Source organism: Lactuca serriola, chromosome 8 (genome assembly GCF_051521515.1).
Source record: "Lactuca serriola cultivar US96UC23 chromosome 8, Lser_US96UC23_V15, whole genome shotgun sequence".
NCBI classification, from domain to species: domain Eukaryota; kingdom Viridiplantae; phylum Streptophyta; class Magnoliopsida; order Asterales; family Asteraceae; genus Lactuca; species Lactuca serriola.
The window spans coordinates 242,216,997-242,224,731 of NC_136415.1; the positions used below are offsets into that span (position 1 = coordinate 242,216,997).

At 35.7% G+C, this 7,735-nt stretch overlaps 1 long non-coding RNA gene across 1 annotated transcript; it reads left to right on the forward strand.

Moving 5' to 3' along the window:
• Positions 1–5,757: 5,757 nt before the first annotated feature.
• Positions 5,758–7,220, forward strand: LOC145068742 (uncharacterized). The gene is made up of 3 exons (XR_013689103.1): positions 5,758–5,929; positions 6,238–6,381; positions 6,460–7,220. It is a non-coding gene; the product is annotated as an uncharacterized LOC145068742 (long non-coding RNA).
• Positions 7,221–7,735: the final 515 nt, after the last annotated feature.

The following is a 7,735-nucleotide window of genomic DNA, read 5'->3' on the forward strand; positions in this document are numbered from 1 at the left end:
GTGGGCTAAGAGGCTCCATGGATCATCAAGTTGGGTTCCACCCATAGGATGCTCCATGGATGCTCCATGGGAGTTACAAACCCATGGGTCATGGAAATGAAGAGTCATGACACATTAGGGTTTACATGGTGTAACCCTTAGATGTGTCAACACTATATAAGGATCCCATTCTCCACCAAAATCGGCTACACATAATAAACTAGAGGGCTAGGCCGATTTCAAGAAGTGTGTATTCTCTCAAAGGTCTTTCCAAGAGCATTTGGTGTTGTGTGAAGCATTTGAGGCATTACACTTGGGGTGCTAGGCTCACAAGGTTTCTAGGAACATAAACAACAACAAGGTAAGTTATTCTATCTTTCATTCAAGTTAAAATTGTTCCCCATGTATGCTAGATAGGAATATAACCTTGGAATTCAACTTTGCATGATAATTAGAAAAACATAGATCCAAGGTTATTAGGGTTGCATGTACACTTAGGAAGTGTTAGAATGCTCAAAATTCAAATTTGTGTGTAGTCATCCACTATAACCAGTATGTATTTCTTGTGATGAAGACTGGCTACGGTAGATGGTCTGCAGAGATCAATTAGAAGTAGTTCCAACGGTTCTGATATTAAGGAATCGATCACCATAGATGACTTGCCTTTGAATACTTGCCAAACTCACATGCTGGGCAAAGAGTGTTATTGTGAAACTTCAGAATGGGGAGACCACAGACTAGTTTCCCTGTGACCAGGTTGTTGATGTACGGAAAGTTGAGATGAGCAAGCTTGCGATGCCAGAGCCAACTTACTTCGGATACTGCTTTTGATAGAAAGCAAACCTACAGTTTGCCAATGATCAGAGAGACATCCAGAGGGTACATAGTACCTTCGGATCTGGATTTGATCAGGCAAGTGCTTCTATCGTTTATCATTATGTAGCAGAATTGGTCATCAAATTCAACCCAATGGCCTACCTTACATAGTTGGCCAACACTTATGAGATTGTGTTTCAGACCTTCCACATAAGCGACCTTTTGTATAGAAAAATTTCTGGTAGTAAGAACACCATAACCTCAGATAATCCCACTTGCATTGTTACCAAAAGTGACATTACCCCCATTGCAAACTGGCCTGAAGTCCCGAAGGTATTCCAACCTTCCGGTCATGTGCAAGGAGCAGGCACTGTCGATCAATCATTCTTCTTCTTGATCCTCCTTTCACAAGGCCTGCAAAATTAAGTGGTCAATTTGGGCACCCAAGCGAGTTTGGAGCCCGGGTAACATGGGAAATTTTAATTGATGCATGATTCGAGGTTTCAGGGACATGTTTTAGGTCAACTTTTAAGCCTAGTCTTGGGTGTTTGAGATTTTTTGGAGCTTTGTAAGATTGGGAATAGTTACGATATTTTTGTGAAAAATGAGATTTGTCACGAGCAGGGATCTTTTGACACTGACATTGGCACACTGATTTTTTGTCGTCTACCCTGACATTTTGCTTGGTCAGCGGTCTTGGAGATAAAGTATGTTTTTGTCCAGTCCGAGGATTGCTCGATCTGACATTGGTGTTGGAGTGATTTAAAAAGGTGGTTTTTGTAGGTTTTGCAGATCTGTAGACACGTGCAGACCTTTTGTGAAGTGATTTCTTAAACTCTTGAGGCGACCTTTTGAGTGTCGGGGTTGGCAAAATTCCTTTCCATGGATGAATCTTTGGAAGTGATTTTAGAAGGGTTGGAGTAGGTAAAATATCCTTCCATTTTGGATTGTCTAAGGAATAGACCTGAAAACCATTTGATTGAAAATACTTTTCTTTCTTAGGAATTGTGTAAGATGATTTTTGAGTGGTTTTCGAAACTCTAAACTCCTTTCTCTTTGTTTTCTTGGAAAAAGATGTTTTGAATTGATAATTTGAGAAAACAAGTTTTTCTGGACTCCTTGACTTGGGAATTTTGACAAATTTCTTTTCTTTTAAAAGAATATCCCGTTGTTTTCCACGGCAATGAACTTCTTCTTTAAAAGCCTTTTTTGCTTCGATTTTAGGAGAACTGCAATCAGTGACATTCAGTTGCGGTTTCTGTGAAACATTTGGTAACTTTGGAATGCGAGGACTTGATTAATCCGAAATGGAGAATTCAGGGTTTTGAGAGCATTAACCAACTTCAAAATTTTCGATTGACAATGCATGATTAATTGGTTTATGGTCATAGAACTTTTGACTACAGTCTATGGTGCGGTACTTTGAACTACCGCAGAGTAAGTCTGAGTTGGTACTTGAGAAGGACATTTGATAATAGGTAACAAAACAGATTGCAGTTCATGACTGCGGTTAGGGACATTGCGGTCAGATTGTAGAGATGGAAAGTCCAATGAGACTGCATGATTTTCCATAACTATTTCCTCATCCACCACGGATGATGTCTGAGAATCGGAGTGAATTGTATTATCTACGAGATTAGAAAATTCAGGGAGAATTTCCACGATAATATAGTTGTTACTCAGATCATGAAGTTTTCCAAAATGAGCTTGGATATCCTCAGGAAAAGTTTTTTCATTGACCGGAAACAAAAAATTACAATCCGGAGGGACATAGGGACGTTCAGGAGTGAACCGGGGTGAAGAGTCCGTTGTGGTAGGGTACCCATTGGACCAACCCCAGTTCTATGTGTTATCAACATTTCCATTATTGACCAGATTCTCAATGGATTCACTTTCATTAAACAGATTTTCAATTAAAAGATTTAAGGGTATAATTTCACTCTATGCTAAATCTCTCTGATTCAAAGCTATTTCTAGTTGTGTTTCACTTAACAATCTAGCATCCTTTTCTAACATTAAGTCTTTTTCTAACATAGCTATTTTGAGTCTTTTGTTGTCCAACCGTCCTCTAACGTGAAACATTTCCTGGGATGCAATGTTCTTCTCATCTAAAGCTTTATTGTAGTCTGTAATGACGGCAACACATGTGTCATTAAGAGTGTCTATGAAAGGCTGACAGTCATGCATACTATAATTTAAAGTTTGAATCATAAGCTTTACCTGTTCCACAATGCTGAGAGTTCCATATTTTCCCATATAGCAATGGTTTTTCTTTAGATTGGTTGATCCGTTTAATGAAAGTGAATCCATACAGATCTTGCCTTTCCTTTTGCTGCTGTTGTCCTCATCTTCATCTCCAGATGACCACACTTGATGATCCCTTTTTACTTGGGCAACATAAGCTCTCCCCTTTTCCTTTTCCTCCAGTTCTTGAGCCATTCTGAGATAGAAGGCTCTATCTTTCACTATGTTTGCCTTGCAGTCCTTGGCAAAATGGTTCTCTTTGTTGCATTTGTGACATATCACAACATCACTTTTGTCTTCTGAAGGAGTACCAGAGTCAGTAGTTTGGATGGACTTCGGTATGTTTTTGGATTGAGTTTGCTGAGGAGGGTGAGGATTTTTAGTGAAACGAGAGCGATTTTTTGGAAGTTGCGGTTGAAAGGTTGTTTGTTGTATTGTTGGTTTTTACAGAATGAAGAAGGTGGTAATCGATTGAATTGCTGACTGACAAGGGCAATGGCATTCTGAAACTCTTCTTCGTCATCATATTCTGAGTCAGCTTCATATGACTGTGGTGGAGAGTCATATGAGGAAGGATATGTTTGAGAGTTAGGTGATTGTGCTACGAGGGCAAGTGGACCCCCGAAGTCTGAATCGTCCTTGAGTACCGTAGACTCTTGGGCTTGTAGTTCTCCATATAGCTTATAGAGGGACAATGAGTGAATTTTCCTATCCCCTTGAACGATCATTTTGGCTGTTGTCTAATGTCTTCCCAAACCATTCAAGAATTAAAGATTTTTTTCACGGTTGCTTATTACAGTACCAACATTTGATAGTTTGGTCACTATCAGATTAAACCTGTTGAATGAATCTTCCAAGCTTTCACCCGCATGAGCTTTAAAGTTGTTAAACTCATTGAGTGCAGTAGTAAGCTCTTTGTCTTGGGATTGCTCAGTTCCTTCCTACAGATTCTTGAGTACATCCCATATCTCTGTAGGTGATTTGTAGTTTATGATGATATCAAAGTTGTCAGGAGCAACTCCACACAAAATCTCATAAAAAGCAATAGCGTCACTTTGAATTTTATTGAGATCGTCTTTGGTGGGACGATTAAAAGCTGGATGACCTCCTCCTAGCCTAGCTAAGGCTCCGTCAGCCTGTACCGGATTGAGAATAGGGTTGTGAGCTCCTTCATCGATAGATCTCCAAATATCTCTTCCAAGTCGTCTTAGGTATCTTTCCATTCGCTGAGACCAGTGATTGTATTCATTCACCACAAGTATCGGTGCTCTGTTTGAACCACCAACACTGTTGGATACATTGAGAGATAATGCTTGTGCCATATTTTGTTGTTTTGAAAATTTTGTTTTGTTTTTTTTAAGAAATGAACTTTAGTTGTATAGAAAGCTTTTTGCAAATCAGAGTTTTGTTTCAAAGAACAACCACTTTGGCTCTGATACCAATTTTTGAGAGAAAAACTTGAGACACATTTGAACAAACGTTAGAGTGAGTATAGTAGCGGAATAATAGTTTATCTCAAAAAATCTAAAAGCTCAACAATAATAATAAGTTAGAGTTAGGTGATTAGTGAGTCAGGTGCGGAAATGTAATGAAATATAAAGGACAGCAAGTATTATATCAAGTAAACATTTAAGTTGATTCTTAATAAGGAATGCATTCAAACCGAGTTACTAGATGAGATCAAACTTAGAGAATAAGTCACGAATGACCTGCTCTGAAGAGATGATGTTAAACTTAACTTTGAAGGTAAGAAAGATATGAGAGTAAATAACACAAGAAATGATTTGCAAGATGTAGAGTGTTATATATTTTTGAAGAGAAAGAATGAGCTTTATTTATAGACACTCATAGATTACATTGGTCCAAACTGTTCTAGAGATGCCATGCAAGGCACAATGGATACAAGATAATTACATTAGAAAAACAGATAAAGGACTAATCTTACATATACTGCGGTTGATGACTGCGAGTGCGTTAGTTGAACTTGTTGACTGCGGATGGGAGCAAAACTGCGGTAGACAAAGTTTAAGAGGGTCACTTTCTTGATTCAATATATATATATATATATATATATATATATATATATATATATATATATATATGGAGAGAGAGAGAGAGAGAGAGAGCATCAGGATCATGTGGAGACTTTTTTTTGGTGACGACTCGTAAGAGACTTTAAAAAAATTGAAAAAAATACAAATCATAAAATCGAGCATAGTACTATATTTGAGAGAAAAACAAATTGGAAAAAAAAAATTATGGATCATTAAAATTGAATCATTGATCATTTTTATGAACCATGATTCAATTTTAATGATGCATAATTTTTTTTTCATTTTTTCTCACCAGTATAGTACTATGCTCAATTTTATAATTTGTATTTTTTCAAATTTTTTTTAAGGTATATTCACGAGTCTTCACCGAAAAAAAGTCACCATCGGAACCGAACCCTATATATATATATATATATATATATATATATATATATATATATATATATTATTAAACATATTAGACTATTCTTGAATTTTAAGAAGTATAAAATATAAAGCTTTATGTACAAACAAGTGAAGCATAGACAAATAATTAATACTTGCCAGTAATCGAATTCAGTAGATTAAGGAAGTTACTGTAGAATTATGGAATATTTGAAATCACCACTAATTCTTAACAAAATACTTTATTAAAATTTATGTCATATCTTAGCCATCAATATCAGTGGCACTTCCCTAATTTGTCTCCCATAATCCACGGCTCCATCTTCTCTGCCTTCTTTGCCCTATATCAACCTAATCTTTATGCTTTCTCTTCATTCCTTTTGGGAAGATCACAATTGCCTATGACAAGAAGACACCATGCCCACCGTCCATGGAAATTATGAATCCCACAGGTGTTCACCGATACCCTTCTCCAAAAAGCGAATCTTTTTCATCTTTGTCGAAATTAGGGCTCTTGTTGACCGATTTAGGTCTTACAGATCTATGTGATTGTTTTTTTTGAAAGATATAGCAATTGGCCTTTTTTGGTTTTTGAAATCGTTTGATTTGGTGTTATTTTTTTTTCTAGATTTTTGTTTGATGTCTTACATGTTTTTTTCATGTTAATGAAATTGAAGGGAGCTTGCAATGTTTTTCTAGCACTGCCTTTTAATAAGAATTGGAAATTCGCTGTCATGATATGTATATTTTATTTTTCAAGGTATTTGGGAGGGTTTGTAGATGGTTTTTTTATATGCTATGTGCAATGGTTAAACGAGATGCAAAAGAACAGACACAATGTCAGCACCATCTAAACCCCCTCTCGATCTCACAATATCGTTGAAATTGTAAATCGTTCAATCTGGTAAGATTATGTATTTCATGTGTTCTATTTTTTTGTTCTTAAGTACCTAAACTAACATAAAACTTTCATTTATGGCAGATTTTATGATTTAGTTCTGTTATCCTGAAAGTTTCCTTCCAATTTTTTTTTCTTTCAAATTTGGGACCAGATCTCATACCATGAAATAGGAAACATCAAGTACAATGTCCAGGAAATTAGGCATGAGGATTTCAACGAAATGTCTCATCTGGCCATTCTATGGTTTCAATATTCTTTGAAAATTGTATTAAGTTGTTTTGAGATTTACATTTATTTAATTTTGTTGTAATGATTGCTAGGATCTGAAATTACTTGCTTGTTTGATGTCTACTAAACCTTTTAACTGATGATTTTGTTGTCTATACCATTACGTTTTTTGATTTCAGGTAACTTTTCCTAAAAGAAGGATCGGGCTTGTGAAGAAACATTTTTCGAGGTTGGCTGGATGGTTTTTAACTGACTATGAAGTGTTATTTAAACCTTTGGGTCTCTAATTTCATCACATCTATGCGTTGTTTTACTCTCCTAGCATTGAAAATTAATGTTTTCCTCCTGCACACTTTGGTCATAACATCAAGATCAATGTGGTGAAACATGGTGGTGTGAAGAAATACACACTAACAGGGGTCACACCTATGGTTCGAGCCTATGTGAACCAGATTCTTGAAGTCTAGACAAGTGACCATAACTGGAGTATAGTTCTTCATGTTGTTTTAGTTTTGAATGATTTGTGAAGTTTTAAGAACCAAAGCTTATTTATATGTTTTATGTGAGATTTTTTGTTTATTTATGTTAGAGAACAAATATTCATTTTCGTGTGATATTTTTGTTCATTTATGTTATAGACCAGGGTCTTTCATCCAAAGATTAAACACACAAATCATGATTTTAGTTTTTGTGAGATTTTTGTGTTTGTATATGTGCCTGTTTTTCTGTAAACCTATGGTCTTTGGGTGTTTTGACTGTTTTTGCGTTTAGGTGTGTATATTTGTGTATTTGTATGGATTTTTATTGTATATTTGTATTGTGTCTGTTTGTTTATCTTTATGTATGTGTGTATGAATGTATGTATATGTGTGTATTGAGTGTATTTGTTGTATGTTTGTATTTTGTTTATGTTTTTGTTCAGATCTCTTTGTCTACCCATAATCACCTCTTATCATTAATTTGTTTATTTGGATTTTGTTTATGTTTTCCTTTATATCTGATGCTAAAAATCCATCATATCTGTTTTTTTTAGGTATTTCAATCTGGAGTTTTAGGTTAGAATGGAACTGAGATTGTAACCAACTATTTGGTACGAAGGTTGTCTATTTTGAATGCAAAGTTAGTTTCA